The 16,486-nt window shown below is 42.6% G+C and overlaps 1 protein-coding gene across 6 annotated transcripts in view; it reads left to right on the top strand.

The window, feature by feature from the left end:
• Positions 1 to 16,486, top strand: part of GRM3 (glutamate metabotropic receptor 3) — a 105,085-nt gene that overhangs the window by 38,764 nt on the left and 49,835 nt on the right. The window contains exons 2-3 of one of the 6 annotated variants that reach the window (XM_059472383.1): positions 175 to 272; positions 14,130 to 14,241. The exons of 1 other annotated variant lie outside the window; for it this stretch is intronic. The gene's annotated coding sequence lies outside the window, so the exon portion shown is untranslated. Of the gene's footprint in view, positions 1 to 174; positions 283 to 14,129; positions 14,242 to 16,146; positions 16,177 to 16,486 lie in introns of those variants that run through there. 4 more of the 6 variants (XM_059472384.1, XM_059472386.1, XM_059472385.1 and 1 more) reach the window with 4 other exon arrangements.

Genomic DNA, 16,486 nt, shown 5'->3' with positions numbered 1-16,486 from the left:
AGTGTTTTTGCATGACATCCTGTAAGGAAAATGGCTGGCATTTGGCTTACTCGGGAGATTTCACCATCTGTTATTGTAGAGACCCAATAATGATACAAAACACAAATAAGCAAAAAAAAAAAAATGCCTAACACTCTGTCAAAGTTAGTGAGGTCTTAAAATATTCCTGCACAGGTAGAGAATTTGCTGGAGGAGAATCAGCAGAGCACCAGGCTCAATTACATCCGAGTTTCCTGTGTAAGACCTGTCAAGCAACTCCCATCATCACGTCTGTAAGTGAGCGTGAGTAATGGGTTTTATTTAAATTCATCTGGTGTTTGCTACCTACACCCAGACAGATAATGGACCGATAGCAGAACAATGATCATTAAGAGGCTATCACTTAATTCTTGTTTTATTCTGCAGCTTGCCTGCCTTCATCTGTCTTCCCTTCTGAAGAAGGGAACACGTTCCTTCTGTCTCAGATGGAAATGCAATGGCCTATTATGCATTCATCACAAGTTTTCCATTTTCCATCCAAAATCATGACAGTGATACAAATATGAAAGCCCACAGAATTTGTTTCCAAAAGCATTCAGCTCCATGCATATGTGTTTATCTTTCTGCAATTGAATATCTTATCCCCCAAAACACACAGTCAACTTCCTTCTAAGTGGCAAATATAACATTTAAGGAGTTTATTTGTCTTACTGAAAACAATAGGTATTAAGTATGGTGGTAGGGGCAGAGCATCCTGCAAAATATTGAAGAAATCTGTTGGTTCACTGCAGTTCTATTGATTTAAGAAACACAAAGGGATTGTGCTGAACAAGATGAAATGGGAAATTAAGTAGCATCATGTGAATGTAGCAGTAAAGCATCCTACATACTCTCATCACTGTCAGCTTCCTGTAGGACAAAAATGTGTGTTCAGCCCTGAAAACGTTGTGAAAGGACCCCTGTGTCCTTCCAATGCAGGTATTGGTAAGCATTCGTTGCCCTAGCTATCTGAATTCCTTTGGGTTTCAGGAGGCTGTCAAAGCCTTACAAGTAGTGAATGCTGTTGTGCAAGTAAAATTAATGACTCCTGTTCTGCTTTCCATATTTAAAGCTTTAAATGAGTCTTATTGCTGTGGAAAACATGAGGAGGAGCAGAGGGGCTGTCAGGATGGAATTGTAAATCTTTTGGCATTTAAAATCTCAGACCTGATTGACCTCATGATGGTGCTTCAGACCAGTATTTATCTTGGTGTTGTAAAGCAAGCAAATTACCTTTATCCAGGCACAAATCCCACTTTGCAGTCTGCTGTAACTAACTGGGCTATGAGGCTCAAGTGAAATGCTCCAGTCAAGCAAGTAAACATTGAAAAACAAACAAAAACATTTGCATTTGAGGAAGTATTAAATGCATTCATCATCTGCCCTTTGAGTCTGTGCAAGTGCTGGAGTAAGGAGACAGTAATATGAATAGTTGTAACTCAGTTATTAAATAAAATGGAAATGCATTAATAATTAATACAAATAATAACGGGTGCTTGCCCAGCTGGTGTATGCTGAGGTTTTAGCTGGTGCTTGGCAAGGCATGATGGACTAAGGGTTCTTTGGGGAGGGGGATCCCTTGTAGCCCAGATCCCCAACACACTGTGGGCTGCAACAGGAGCTCAGGACTGGCTATTTTCAGTGCAGTGAGGAGCTCCCAGCAGCACCCTGCTCCTGGCTGTAGGATGGCACCTGGCCTCAGAAGGCAGAGTCAGCCTGCCAAGCACTCTGCCTAGGGTGTCTGTCCAAGCAGCAGCTCTGGCCCAAGGGAACTGACTCAATCAATAGGTGTTATTGACACCCTTGTATTTCAGCTGGCTTCCCTGCTCTTCCCCACAGTCATTAGAAAAGCTCTCCAGAAAGCACTTTGGAGCAGCAGCCAAACCCACATTCTCTGAAAATCCCATGGGATTTTCCTAAGGAACATCCATGTGCCCAGGAAGTAGAGGGAGACCTGGAAAAACTGCTAGCTTATGATTTTCTCTCTATGTGCTTGCAGCAGATGCCCATGGAATTGTTATTCCACCAGCCCTTTCAGTAGGGAGCAGGTGATAAAATTCTCCAGAGAGTATCTCCAGTTTTACCAGCATTCCCTTAGTTCCTGCTTTACCTATCAGCATCCTCTCCCACGACCCAGAAGCTGCCTTTCCTTGCAAGATATGTCACAGCACTGAAGTTAGGTCTGAAGCTGGTACCAGCTGAATGAACCTGTCTAAAGCCTAGAGATCATGGGATTCATCCAATGGGGCCAAGTTTCTGCTGCCATCAGAGGCACATCTAATTTACCTCCATGCAAAGAGGAACAGAGTGTACTCACTGACCTGGCTGCTGTGCACTGCAGGGGCATGTAGAGCATTCCAAGTATTAATCCTTAGGACACAACTGCAAGGTCACAAAGTAATGTTATCTTCTATTTTCTATAGGTACAGAGAGGTGAGCCAAAGACAGAGATGAGACTGGAACCAGATTTCAGTGCTCTGGTTTACCTGCTAGACTGAAGCCTTTACAACAGTTGGAAGGGGATTTTGTGTATTATATTGTGAACCCAAAACCACCAGAAAAAAATAGTCTCATGTGCTTTAATGAGTGTAGGAAATATGTGATGTACATGAGTTTTTCTGAGATTTGGGGAAGTCAGTAATTAAGTTAGATCATTGTCATACACTCAAAAAGTGCTGAAGGACATCTTCATAGAAAATTCCAGGGTTTGCTCCTTCTCATCAACAACACAATGAGTATTCAGGGCACTTTAAATTGTTCTGACCTATTATCACAGAGCTCTTTTCTCTTGGTTCTGCTGCTGGCTATGCATTTCCCCACAGAAATTCATTATCTTTATGAACAAATAGCTTTGTAAAGGACTAGCACTGTGGCCATAGCTGTCTAGTTTAAGTGAGGCAGCAAAGGTAAAGAGAAACAGGTATTAAATGAATGTTTTTGAGGGGAAAAAAATTAGCTTTGGATGATGAAAACCTGAAAAAGTGTTTTGATAACCTATATGGTGTTTACTTTTAGCAGCTATATCAGTCTTTTAACAGGAACCATTTCTTCTTGTGTATGGACTGGGCTGCAATGAAGGTAATATTCCATTTCCTGCAGCTTCTTGTTCTCCTCATTGTTCTTAGGCATTCATGATCTCTGAGAGTTCTATGCTGACACTGGGAAAGAAGTGATCTTTGCTTCTTCTGCCACTGATTCAGGCCATACCTTGTTTTCTCCACAGCTTCCCATTGCTAAAATACAGGGATGGCATTATACCCTGTAATAAAGGGAGTTGTAATTGTGGAAAAATACAAAATCCTGTTTATTGGTTCAGCTGCTGAAAAGGAAAGAGCTGTTCATAATTCCATGGGGAAAAAAAATAAATTCTGAGTGTAAGGGTTAGGTGTTCAAAACTGGAGAAAATTAGTTGCGTTGTAGGTTTAGCTCCCTGCTGCCTTGCTGATCCATCTGGGACGCTCTCAGTCCCTGAGTGAGGATCATGCCATTACTTTTACTCACAGTCTGCACTGAAGCACAGCTAATGCTCTCCTGTAATTGTTTCCTGAATGCTGAAAACAGCAACAAAGCCCACATGCATGCATGCACATATATGCTCACTGCTATGCTTAGCCTGATGGAAATTTTGTAAATTGCTAACCCTGCCTGGAATTGTATCACTTCCAACCAAACCTCAGCACATTGGTTTGGGCAGCAGAGCTAGGAGTCAAAAATGGGTTCTGTGGAACAGCAGGCTTAACAGCTGAAACCATCAAAGCTCTGAGCCTCCATGCTGGCCAGATGATGAGTTTTTAATTTCTTCCCTGTGGGTCCTCAGATGCAATAGATAAAATAGGAAAAAAATCATATGTCAGTTCTGTTGGCCTTTAAATGTAAATGGAGAAAATCTGCAGCGTCTATCAGAAAAGAAACTAATCAATTGATATATTTCTGTGGACCTACAATAGTTATGTATCTCTCACATGGAGATATCTATCAAAACGCTCTGAATTTCTTAGTACACCTACTCAAATTCCATATACTTTGTACTAGATGCATAAAATCAGAGAGGCAAGGAGGGAGGAATTTAATTTTACACTTGAAAAATTATGGATCTTTCATTTCTATGCCTCCTCACATTACACTCATATTTAATTTAAAATCTTAAGTGGTTCTAAATAAGCTTCTAAGATTCACTTTAAGCACAAAATATCCATTCAGGATGAATGAACAATTCTGAATATCTGGAACAAGAGAACAAAAAGGGTTTTAACATTAACAATGGGGCAGATCCATCAACAAGATAACTATGATTGACACAAATGGAGCCTCTTTCACTGGTACTTGATTTGGCCACTGCATTAGACAATGTTTTATTCCTTGTGATTACAGTCCTAGCTCAAAACAGTCTGTTCATACGAGAGAACTTGTAGTTCAAGTCTATAATACCCTTGACTCACTGAACCAGTGGACCAGACAAAAGTCTCATGTTGATAACTGACACAGCTTCTTGAATTTATTTTGAAAAATGTACAAGTTTTCCCTGACTGTAGTGCCTCAAATATTTCCCATCATGTGGTTGTCTCCAGCCCTAGGTGAGTGGAAATGTAGAGTGTTTTCTGCTTGAGGCTCAGTGCATCAACTTGGGAGAAAGAAGCTGCTGGCATAAAGGAGGGGGAAGGCTTGGAAGAGGAACACAAAGAGGTCACAACTGGAAAAAAGGAGTGGGATATACCTGGGAGCTGCTGAGGGGCTGAGCTGAGCAGTAATCAATGAAAGCAACAGCTCACAGACTGAAGAAATGGAGCTTTCAGCATTTAAAATGCTATTGTAGCAAACAAACTTCCTGCATGCCAACACCCTGACAGCAGAGTGCCAAGTTAACTCACCAAGTTCATGCTGGACTAACTGGGGCATGCTGTGAAGATAATAAGAGCATTTATCTGTCATGAATGCAAGCTTATGGATTGATAGATCATTTGATCTGTATGACTGTATTATGGATTTGCCATTAGCTTTTATCTTTAGCCATGCTGACAGAATCAAAAAACATATTTATTACACTTGGTGGGTTTTAATCGACTTTGCATTTTTCCTGTGAGTAGAGTTGGAACACAGATAATCTGCAAAATACACTGACAATCTTCCAGTTTATTCTGGTTTATTCATATTTTTTCCAAAAAAACAGCTGAAGAGCATATCACAGATGCATTCTCCTGTAAAAGCTTTACATAAGATTTGAAGGAGAATAAACTAGCATTAGCCATAGAAGGGAGAAAGATGCAGTGCAAAAAAAGCTTATCCTCTGGGCTTGATGAAGAAAACAGCTCAAAGCCAGCAAATCAATGATCCCAGAATGAAACTGAAACACTGCCCACAGAAAAAAATGGATTTGCAAAATGTGAGTTCTCCCTATTTCACATGGTATTACTCCTTCTCACAGGGGAGAGCTTTTAGTGCTAAGGCACAAGGTCTGATACTAGCAAGGCCTGATAACATCCAAATAATGCGACAGAGGGACCAAACCTCTGCTACACTGAAAATCTGAGGATGAAGGGGAGTCCCTCTTATGGAGATATCTTTGTTGTTGATGTCTAATGTGACCAGAGTGACTATTTCATCAATACAGTCAATAGAGTGCAGGGTGTTAATCAGCCTAAAATAGAAAGGACCTGGGGCTTCTGGGGCTCAGCAAGCTGTCCATGAGCTACAATGTGCCCCAGGAGCCAAGAAGGACAATGATATCCTGGGATGCACTAGAAAAGCATTGCCAGCAGGTCAAGGGAGGTGATCCTGCCCCTCTACTTACCCCGGGTGAGGCCACATCTGGATGCTGTGCCCAGTTTTGGGATGCTCAGTACGAGTGAGAGGGTCCAGCAGAGGCCACAAAGATGTTTAAGGGACTGAAGCATCTCTCTTACAAGGACAGGCTGAGGGAGTTGAGCCTGTTCAGCCTTGCAGCAGGACAAGAGGCAAAGGGCACAAACTGATGCCCAGGAAGCTCCACCTGAACATGAGGAGGAATTTCTGTCCTGGGCACTGACTGAGCACTGGAACAGATTTCCCAGAGAGGCTGTGGAGTCTCCCTCACTGGAGATAGTCAAGAACCATCTGGACACAATCCTGTGCTCTGGAATGACCCTGCTTGAGCAGGGAGTTTGGAGCAGGGGACCCACTGGTCCCTTGTAGCCTGACTGATTCTGTGATTCTGTGAAACGAATTGCATGCCAACAACTTTTGGCATATTGGTCTCACTGACTAAAGGAGAACCTGAAAAGTCCACTCCACCCACAAAATTCCTTTGTCCAGTTCTACAAACCCTGTTCACTGTCCATGGAGAGAAATAGGTACAGTAGTGTGCAATTTATTTCATCCTATTACAGTGTCTACAATATATTTGATGAATCACATTCTATAATTAACAAATTCCAAGAATAAAGCTGTGCTTACATAACAATAGGGGAGGTTAAAAAGTTAAAGCCTGGGACCCTGCAAGGATGGAGGAGTTCTTGCAGCATGTCCTGGTCTTTTGAATGCTATTTTCCTAAGGAAATAGGGCTTATGCAATTACATTAACTGTCAATTCCAATAAAGTTTGAATGCTAGCCAGTGTCAACAAAATCATACAAAATACAGACTTTGAAGACATTAATTTGTTACAGGTTTCCTTTTTAGGGAAAGGAAGGTGGCTGAATAAAGGAATGAAAAACGTGATTAAAAACCCTTGATCAAGAAAGGCTGAGGAGTGCGCTCAGCCACACAGCAAACACCAAAAACCCCTGCAGGAAACCACAGGAAAAGAGGCTTTCCACAGATAGGCTGTATCACTGTTGTAACCTATCTTACATCAGCTGGAAACTGCCAGATGATGTATCTGTCTTGGAAAAAATAAAATGCCCTGGTCTTATTCTATGTCAGAAAGAATACACTCAAACTGGAGCACAAGTGTCACCTGGGGATAGCCTGTGCTTGAGTGACATCAGGGAAAGCTGGGCTCTGAATTCAGCAAACCCTGATTTCACGCCTTGCAGACTTGTTTTAGACAGGAAAGTTACAGGTAGGGCACAGTCAAAGCAGTCGGCAGCTTATCCAAACCAGTGAGAATTCCTCTGGTCAGGAGTATTGGCCATCTTTGACACCTTCTTTCTGCAAATGTGGGCGTCACTTCTACAACCTACCAGGATGTACCAAAAATGTGCAGTAGGCTGTTACTCAAGTGTTGTCTTCATTTTATATTGGAGAGATGCCACAGGAGTTCCCATTTTAAATCTTGTCACCTGCTTTCACAGGCCTCCCTTGTTTTCCATGTGTATTCCTGGGTGGAATAGGGAGAGGCAGATGCTGGCTGCGCTGATTTTGCTTTCCTGAGAAAAGGTAGCTGGGCCTGAGCCATGAAGGGAGGGTATCTCACTGCTGACAAACTGAGTGTGATAGCCCTGAAAAACACATAAGGTCATTAAATTTGAAACTTAGGGAACTGCATTTCTTTCTTCCTGCAAGCTGTCATGTAGCTTAAAGATCTAGAATTTTGTCAAAGATATCTGCCCTAGAAAATTAATTTCAAAATTTCCCCTCAAGTTCCTTCACTTTTGCATGCTTTTTATCCTTCTGTAATCCCCCTCTTCCCAGTCACTTTTGTGAGACCCCCAGAACTTGTCCCCACTCTCAGCACATCCTGAGCTGTTTGCTTCCTGATTTTTCTCCTTGCTCAAAGACCCCTCTGCAGTTCATCATATGTGATGTAGGGCCCTTTGCCTCCCAGAGGCACAACACTGGCATGTGGATAGCACCACAGCCCTGGGAAAAACAATCTCCAGAGATGGTTCTTCTCCATCATCTTCCTCTCCATGAAACAAGCTGTGGAACTGGAAGAAAATGCCCTTGAGGGGAGTGCAGCCTGATTCGCAATCTGGCATGTACAATTCCTAACCTACTTTTTTTTCTCATGCACCTGGTCTTGTGATTTCTCAGCTCTCCTTTTTCAATTGCTGCCTGACAGGAGAATTTGAGGCAATTATCACAGAATGGCTTTTATTGTGTGCCTGCTGCCATGAGGATGGCTCTGCCTTCCTGAGGTCAGTAGAAATGTTGGCAATCATGAAGTTTCTCCCCAGTCAAAGCCAGAACGTGCAAGTAAAGCAATGAAATCCTCACCTCTGGTTCAGTTTTGTTAACAAATACAACTAGTGACTCTTGGCCAGTTCTTGAATTCTTTAATGGGATTATTATTCATTCATGCTGGTGTTGGTGAAATTTGGGATACAAGTATTAATCTTAGATTGCAATGAGAATTGTAATAACAAGAGAGCTTGTTATTACAAGGCACAGAGGCCACACAGAAAGAATATCCAGTCCTGATCCTCCCAAAATAAATCAGATCTAACTCCTCCTGGAGTGAGGCAGAGTACATCCTTACTGTGGACTGTGCCTTCCAAGAAATTATAAGCCTCTATGCAAACATCCATGCAAAGCAGTTTTAACTCTTCCTTCACCAAAACTCTTTGTCCACCTCTTGTGAGGGATGAAAGGAGCACAGTTAACACCTGGGCTCATCCTGCTTAGCTTTAGGTTCCAAATAAGGACCCTCACTTTAGATGGCTACCATACGATTTAGATTCGAACATTTTCCTGAATGTTTTTCACCAACTTTGGGCTTTGTCCAAAGCAAAGCATCATCACCACAGAATAACCATAGAATGATTTGGGTGGGAAAGGACCTTAAAGACCATCTAATTTCAACCCCCATAGCAAGCCCCAGTCAATTGAACACTTCTAGCAATGGGGGCTCCTCAGCTTCTGTGGGCAACCTGTTCCAGTGCCTCTTCACTCTCACAGGAAATAACTTTATATCTATTGTAAATCTATTCCCTCTCATGCCCTTCTAAAATGTTTCTCTCCTTTTAGACTCTTCATCTTGGCTTATATATGATGTGACCTTATATAAGAAAATAGGAGAAAGTTTGCACAGACTTTAGAAAAACATGAATTCACCAGGAATTGTTGAGGTTATTCATGTTTGTCTTTGCTCTGCTTTGTCGTTATGTCGGAGATTTGGCACCACAGAGCAACTCCTTGCAAGGAGAAGTGTCACAGACATGCACTGTGCTCCATCCAACAGCTCAGCTGGGCCTTCATCAGAGCACCAGCACTGTTCCAGATACTCTAAATAGGGCCTGTGTCTTTCCTTCCCTTCATTAGCAAGGAAATCCCCATCACACTCCCAGGCCATGAATTATTCTGGCAGAGGGATTGAGGACCAAGCTGGGTGGACTGCAAATTCAGTTCTGTGGCCAACCAGATGGCTGAAAGTCCATTTACTGTCAGCACAGAAAAGAGTAAAGACAAAGGCAGTGCTAGAGAAAGCTGTTTCCTGCACAGTGCTGGGCAGAAGGTGACAGAATACAAGTGGGAAGGTCCCCAGAGTGTCCCGAAGTAATCAGTGAATGGACACACAGTGAGCCACCAAACCATGCATGGCTTTACCCAGCGTCTCATCTCTTCTTTCATAATTTGTGCTAAATGCTTCTCTAAATTCTGAGTTAAGCTGTTGTTGCCATAGCAATGGCCATTTAGAGTGAGAGCATGCAGTGTATGTCTTGGGGGTGTGAGGTTCTGGCTCCTCTCATAAAAAATATATGTCTGCATGTACATACACTGCTGTGGAGCTGCATGGAAGGAGCCAAGCAAGCAGTTTGCATCAGATCTGAGGGAGGGACAGGTGGGATGGAAAGAGGAGAAGCTTGGTGCAGGTTGGAGCTGTTTGTTCCAGGATGCACCTGCAAAGAGCTGAATACTAAACTGAAATAAGTCTTAGTGATAACTGACTGACATTTCATTTCTTAGCAGTAGAAGAAACTTGCTCAGGACAAGGCATGTTCATTGCTGCCTTTATGAAATAAATCTTTGCAGGAACAGGAAAAATTTGCTTTGTCTGGTTTATTTTCATTAAAAATAACTCTTGCTGCTAGCTCTTTAACAGGAAATGCTTTTAAGCAATCTACTCCCACTGTTGATACAAGTTTATTTACCAGGGCACAGGCTGAAAATAAGTCAATAAATAATGCAGGCATTATATTACCTAATTTTAGATCCACTTCGAAGATTTTTCAACACACTTCTAAGATTCTTCAACACTCCTAGCACTAGCATTTTTAGTGGTCACAGCAAGAGAGATTCAGAACTTGTGAGATTTATTCCTCACTTTATGCCACTTCACTGTTGGGTGAGGAAATGTCTTAAATAGTTACAGCTAGGGCAAGATCCCCTCATATCCCTCAGCCTCTTTCCCTGAGGACTTTGGCAGAGTTCCATCTTTCTCCAACTAAATTTGGCTTAGAAGTGGAGTTAAGCATCACCTTGATCAGCAAGTGCAGGCAGGGTCTGAAGTGTTTCAGGAATTCTCATCCTGAGTGTGAGATTTAGGTACCTGAAGCACTAACTGATGAAGAAGGACAGTCCATTTGTGTCACTGGCTGGGCCCCAAGTCCCACATTTTAAGTCTCACATTTGACTGATTGTGAACAGCATTTTTAAAGTCCATAAATTCATAGCAGGGCATCCGAGTTTGATAATGTAGCCATAAACTTCTGTGACATATCTTGTCCCTCCATGAGCCCAGACAGGGTCATGAATCAGAATTAACATTCCAGATTCCTGTAAGAATACCTGATTTAAGCTTTGAATATAATCTGGGGCCCAATAGAGAGCCATAAATGTATTTTTGAAGTATAGCTCTGTATTTGCCTGTTTCTCAGTAAATAGCAGTCACCAGCTCCTGCTCCCTGTCGGTGACATAAGGACACACCTAGGGCATGGCAGACTGGGCTATTGTTCCCACTTCCAGTGGTACTTTCTGGTGGAGGTGAGGCCGTCTTGTGCCTCTCTTTGCTGACTGGAAAAGAAAAAGGCAAAGAGAATCTATCAGCCAGCAAACCCCACAGGCTTCAGTAGTTTACTGACTTACAGCAGCTGCAAAACAAATCCTGTAAAATTTTTAGTACAATCCCGTTCCCACAAATAGCTGAGGGCAGCTTTTGTTTCCAGCAAACTTCTGAGACTTTTGTGATCAGAACTATGAAGGCAGTAAGCACAATTCACCATCAATTATGTTTTATTAATGTTTTTTTAATACACGCCACAGCCCAGTAATCATGGAGCTGTTCAACAATGTTGATCTGAAGTCAGCTAATAGCAGGATGTAATTTGTGGCCGTCTCTGCTCACTTACAAAACACTTGCTCCGTTAATTGTGATTTCACACTCTGCTGAATGCTGTTGCCTGGAGGTAACATTCATGTGATGGAAGAGTTACCAGTCTGGGCTCTGGGGGGAGGGTGTAGGAAAGGATCATTTCAACAGAGGCTACTGTTATTACATTTTTAATTCCTTTTATATTTAAAAAAAGGAAAGAAAACAACTAAACATCAAAAAGCTACAACCCACTGCTAAATAGGTCTATAAAACCTGAATGTTCTCTCCATGTTTTGATCCCTTTCTATTGCTTTGTGTTGTTACCAGGAACACGACAAAACAAGTGGCCAGAAGGTGAAACCCTGTCAGGGTAATCAGGCACCTGCCTTGACCTCATATTGTAGATGCTGGGCAAACCCAAAGAAAAGCCTGTATTTTCATTAGAAATGTTTTCATGCTTTTGGGGGTCCCAGAGACACCTGGGGACTTGCTTAACCAGAATAGGCAGGACATTCTCCTGGAGAAGGTCAGAAAAGTTGCCATGTTGTAGTGAGCAAGTTGAGCAGATGGAATCTCATCACTGAATGGTTGGTCAAGGGTGATGAGACAAGAGTTCAGCCCTGCGCAGGCACGGGCAAGGCAGCAGCTGCTGCTCTAAGTGCCTGCAGTGAATATGGCAGAGGGAGAAATATTGCCTCTGTCAAGTGAGAAGAACCATCTTAACCTGGAAAATTTCCAGCTGAGTGTTTGGTATGGCTGTAGCAAACTGGGAGATACAGCTCAGACCAGACAGTGATGGGAGCATCAGCCTGGGAAGGCTTTTATTGACTCATCACTAAATTGGGCCAAGGGAGAAGGAGCCACAAGAGGGGACTTTGCCCACTCTTGGCCATCACCTCCACTATTCCAGTTTCTCTCATCCTGACTAGTGATGTGGAGACCTCCAAGCCAGGCTTGAGTGCTGCTGCCTGGGGGTCCAAGCCAGGACTGGGTCCCATCAGAGCAGCCTGGGTGGCAGCAGAAGTCACCACACATGCAGCCAGAGAGGAAAAAGGGTGCACACTGCTGCCCTGTGAGGCTGGTGTGACTCTGAGGCTGCCTGTGCTGCCAGCCAAAGCCTCAACAAAAACAATATTAGCAAAGGACTCTCTGCCCTCCACATATGCAGAGGCTCAGCCATATTTTCTGTACTGCCAAAATATGAGGAAAACATCTTGGCACAATAGCACGAGTGAAATCTGGCAGCTCACTCTGGTGTGAGCCCAGAATGCCCAGGCAGAGCTCCTCAGCTAGAACACAGGTTCAGGGGAGGTGCAGCCTCAAGGAAAACCCTGCAGAGAGCTGAGAAGTGTTTAGGGGCACAAAGCAGCAACGATCTGTGTGGGCAGAAAAAAATAGATGGTAAAGAATCAATTAAGAGGGAAAGGTTAAATACGTGTCTAAAGAGTAAATGCACAGATACTCCTTGGGGGGCCGTACTTTGGATGGTGTTAACTTCACTTAGTTAAGCCTCACTTGCATTAAGCACAAGTGTTAAAGCTTCTCTTAGCTAAATATTTCATCCCCAGCACATGACACTGGAAACATCATGGTTTACTCTGGACAAGATTGCTCCTCACTTGTGCCATCACCTCTCTCACCCAGCATTTGACATTGCTGACCTTCGCCTGGTGCTGGTGCTCCCCCACACCACCTAGGAGGAGTAATTGCAGTGACATCCACAGGTCACAGAAGCCAGCTGCTCCTTTGTCCCCAAAGGCTTTATACTCCCATTTTTTCCATTTCCATGCCTTTCTGGGATCACAGGTGAAGGCTGAGACTACAGCCAGCTAACACACAATCAATAAGCACACAGCCCTTGCCTGCTCATTGCAGTCACTGCTGGTGGGCTCTCAGCTGTCACCAGAGCCTGGGAGAAATGAGCAGATGGACAAAAAGCAGTAGGATTCAGCTGATTCCAAAGGAGACAGAAGGGAAGATGGTGGGACTTTCAAAGGTCTAACCCTGCATTACATCAAGATCATTACACCACAAATTGTCCAGATGGCACAGAGCCTCGGGCTCACGGCTGGACTCCTCAGTGCACTTGAATGTACTCATTGTCAGAGCAGGGAGAAACTCCAGTGATTTAGGAGCCTGCATGGCCTGACCCAGAGCTCTGCCTCTGGTGGTCTGCTCATTGTAACTCCCTCTCCTGAGACCAAACTCACTCTGGAAGAGCTCAGACAGTGCCAAATGCTCTCATGTATTTTAACAAATAACAAAGATTCATTTTTCCACACCATATTAATATCTGGCTATCTTCAGGGGCTCCTTGTTCCTCACCAGGCTGAATTAATACCTCTAGTTCTAATCTATAGAGTTATTTAATATCTGGAAACTTAAAGAGTAACACATCAAAGACATCTGTTTTCCCGTGTGATTAATATTTTAAATCCTTTTTTCTGAAACAGCATATCATAGATCTCTGAGGAGAGGGCTGGGCATCTGCTCTGTGTTGACATTGTAAAAAACATAAAGCATCAGATGTTGATGCTAACACAGTGCAAATAGTAACACAGTGTTCTGAATTTTTCTTCTTGTTCTAAAGAAACAGAATATAAGTTTTTATTTTAAGACTGGTGATTTACTCCTACTCTGATGTATTTTCTCTTGCTTTATATGTCTTTATACTGAAATTTTCCCTAAATTTTTAGGGCTTTTCGAACTCTTTTACAATATACTAGATATGGCATGAACTTATATGGTTTGTAGCCTCATGCTGCTGCTGGTGCTAATTGCAATAATTTATATTTTTCACGTACAGGTTTTCAAGATTAAATGAAATTCACAAAAGTACCTAATTGGAAAGCCATTTTTGTCATATTTTACAAGGCAAGAAAAAAAAAATCTGAAATGTAACAGTCAACAATTGAAATTTAAAGCACTTTTATTAATTTTCAGCAAATTTATATGCCAGTACCTGATTAAGATTTCATGAAGGAGATTCTCAATTTCCATAGAAGAAATTTCCTTGTTTTCTCCACCTCATCACGTGTTCTGCAACTTTTCCAAGGTTTGTTTGTTTCTTTGCTTTCTTTTATGTCCTGATTGAAGCTACCAGATTTCAGCCAGCCAGAATCAGGGTGTGAGCAATTTGTGTGCTTGGCACAGGTCTGTCACTGTAAGCTTTGGGTCACTTTACAAATATTTCTCTTCCAGAGGTGACAACATCTCTAATTATAATTGGCAAGGAGACCCAAGCTTGTCTGTCACTTTCTTCTGATTAAATAAGACATTATGTTTCAGTGCAGTTCTCATCAGGCATTAAGGTCAAGCTCTGCCAGGGCACATATAAATGTGATAAATGTGTTGGATGATCTGTGCTACTGTGCAAGTTATCCATGATCTCTGAGAGAAAGGAATCTTGGCATTCAGCTTCTTGTGTGACTCTTGAAAGACACACTGGAATTTTGAGCTGAAATTTGAATTGTTTTAAAAATTTCCCTCCCTAAGATAAAATTTGTAGGGCACAGCAAGGGCTCAGGGAAAGATACTTCACTGATGGGTGACCTTGGAGAAAGATCTATTGATGAAACTATTAGCTTCAATATTTGTAAAATGCCACGAGAGCGCAGGTGTGGTGGGAACCTCCTCTGTGACCTTGCACTGGGCATGGTTCTCCTCCAAAGAAAGTTTACAAAGGACAGCAGGTGATACCGAGGTGGCATATGGCTCCAGGCCCCACAATAACACATTATGGCTCTGAATAATGCAGCATAATTCCTCAACTGCCAAGGGGGAGCCACCCACAATAAAGCTAAACATAATCTTTCCAGCACCCACGTCAGCTCCTGTTGCATCCTTTGTCGGGAAGCTGCATAAACAGATGAGCCCTGCAAAACACTGTGAGGGGGAGCAAATGTGGGGAAATTTAGCATAGAGCACATGGTAGGGAGGAGAGGAAACCTCTCCAGAGTTTTAGCCCTGTCATGTAGATTGCTTGTGACCGTGTTTACAGGGATCTCACAGGTTAAGGGAAGAGACAAGGATTTGACTCCATGTTTCAGAAGGCTTGATTTATTTTTTTATGATATATATTATGATAAAACTATACTAAAAGAATAGAAGACAGGATTTCCTCAGAAGGCCAGCTAAGAATAGAATAAGAAGGAATGATAACAAAGGTTTGTGGCTTGGACTCTCTGTCCAAGCCAGCTGACTGTGATTGGCCATTAATTAGGAACATCCATATGAGACCAATCACAGATCCACCTGTTGCATTCCACAGCAGCAGATAATCATTGTTTACATTTTGCTCCTGAGGCCTCTCAGCTTCTCAGGAGGAAAAATCCTAAAGAAAGGATTTTTCATAAAAGATGTCTGCAACAATTGCCCTTTTCATTAGTTAATGGTGTTAAAAAATAGCTAGGCAATCTGAAGTGCCTCAGCTCTGTAAGGCTTCCCATTCCATCCTCATAAATGGCAGATTGGAAAATGCATGGCTGCTGGGTGCTGGATTGCCAGTACCAGGCATTGCTGCTGGTATGATGGAAGGCAGGGACAAAATTGCCACTGATGGATGAGCAATAATATTTGATTTATAAGTCATCTGGCTAAATGAAAAATTCAACTGCAATTCCCTTTGAAGTTTGACACCTACAAGACAAATAGGCTGAAAATGCTTAGTCTGATAAGAATTCATCTCTGAACCAACAGCACAGGTGGACCTGCTCTGTGAGCTGCACACAGAAGGCCTGCAAAGGACCAGAGCTGACATGTGAATATAGCCCTGGAAGGCAGATTTAGTTTTGGAGATGATATCAGTGGGATACCGAACACAGAAATCCCAGACCCCAAACTTCTTTCTCAGTTTAGTTGCTTTCACAGAAAGAAGAATGTACTCATTCTAGTAAATAAGCAAATTTACACCAAGAAATAGTAAATTTTTGCAATCAAGTTTTCACACACAGAGAAGTAATCCACAAAAGCTGATGATTCAGACCTAGAGGTAAGTGGATTTCCAGTGAGGGCAGCACAGCCGCTATTGTACACAAGTGAGTTGCTTTCAGTAAGGGATGTGCTGAGTGTCCCCCAAGGGCAGATGCAGCTTCCCCCTGTGGGATTCTTGTGGTGCAAAGAGAAGGGGGTCTGGAGTGCCAAATGAGGATGTTTCACAAGCTGAGTCCTTCTGGCTAAAGTTCAGATAGAGCAATGCTGGCAGAAACCCTCTGATGCAGATATGGAAACTTTTCTCCTTCAGCCTGTTTATTTTCCATGTTGATGTTTACATTGCTTCTACACCCAGACTCTACTTCTAT

This window comes from Ammospiza nelsoni, chromosome 5, assembly GCF_027579445.1.
Source record: "Ammospiza nelsoni isolate bAmmNel1 chromosome 5, bAmmNel1.pri, whole genome shotgun sequence".
Lineage (NCBI taxonomy): Eukaryota > Metazoa > Chordata > Aves > Passeriformes > Passerellidae > Ammospiza > Ammospiza nelsoni.
Note: the sequence above shows the minus strand (reverse complement) of the source record. Positions and strands in the feature narration are given on the sequence as shown.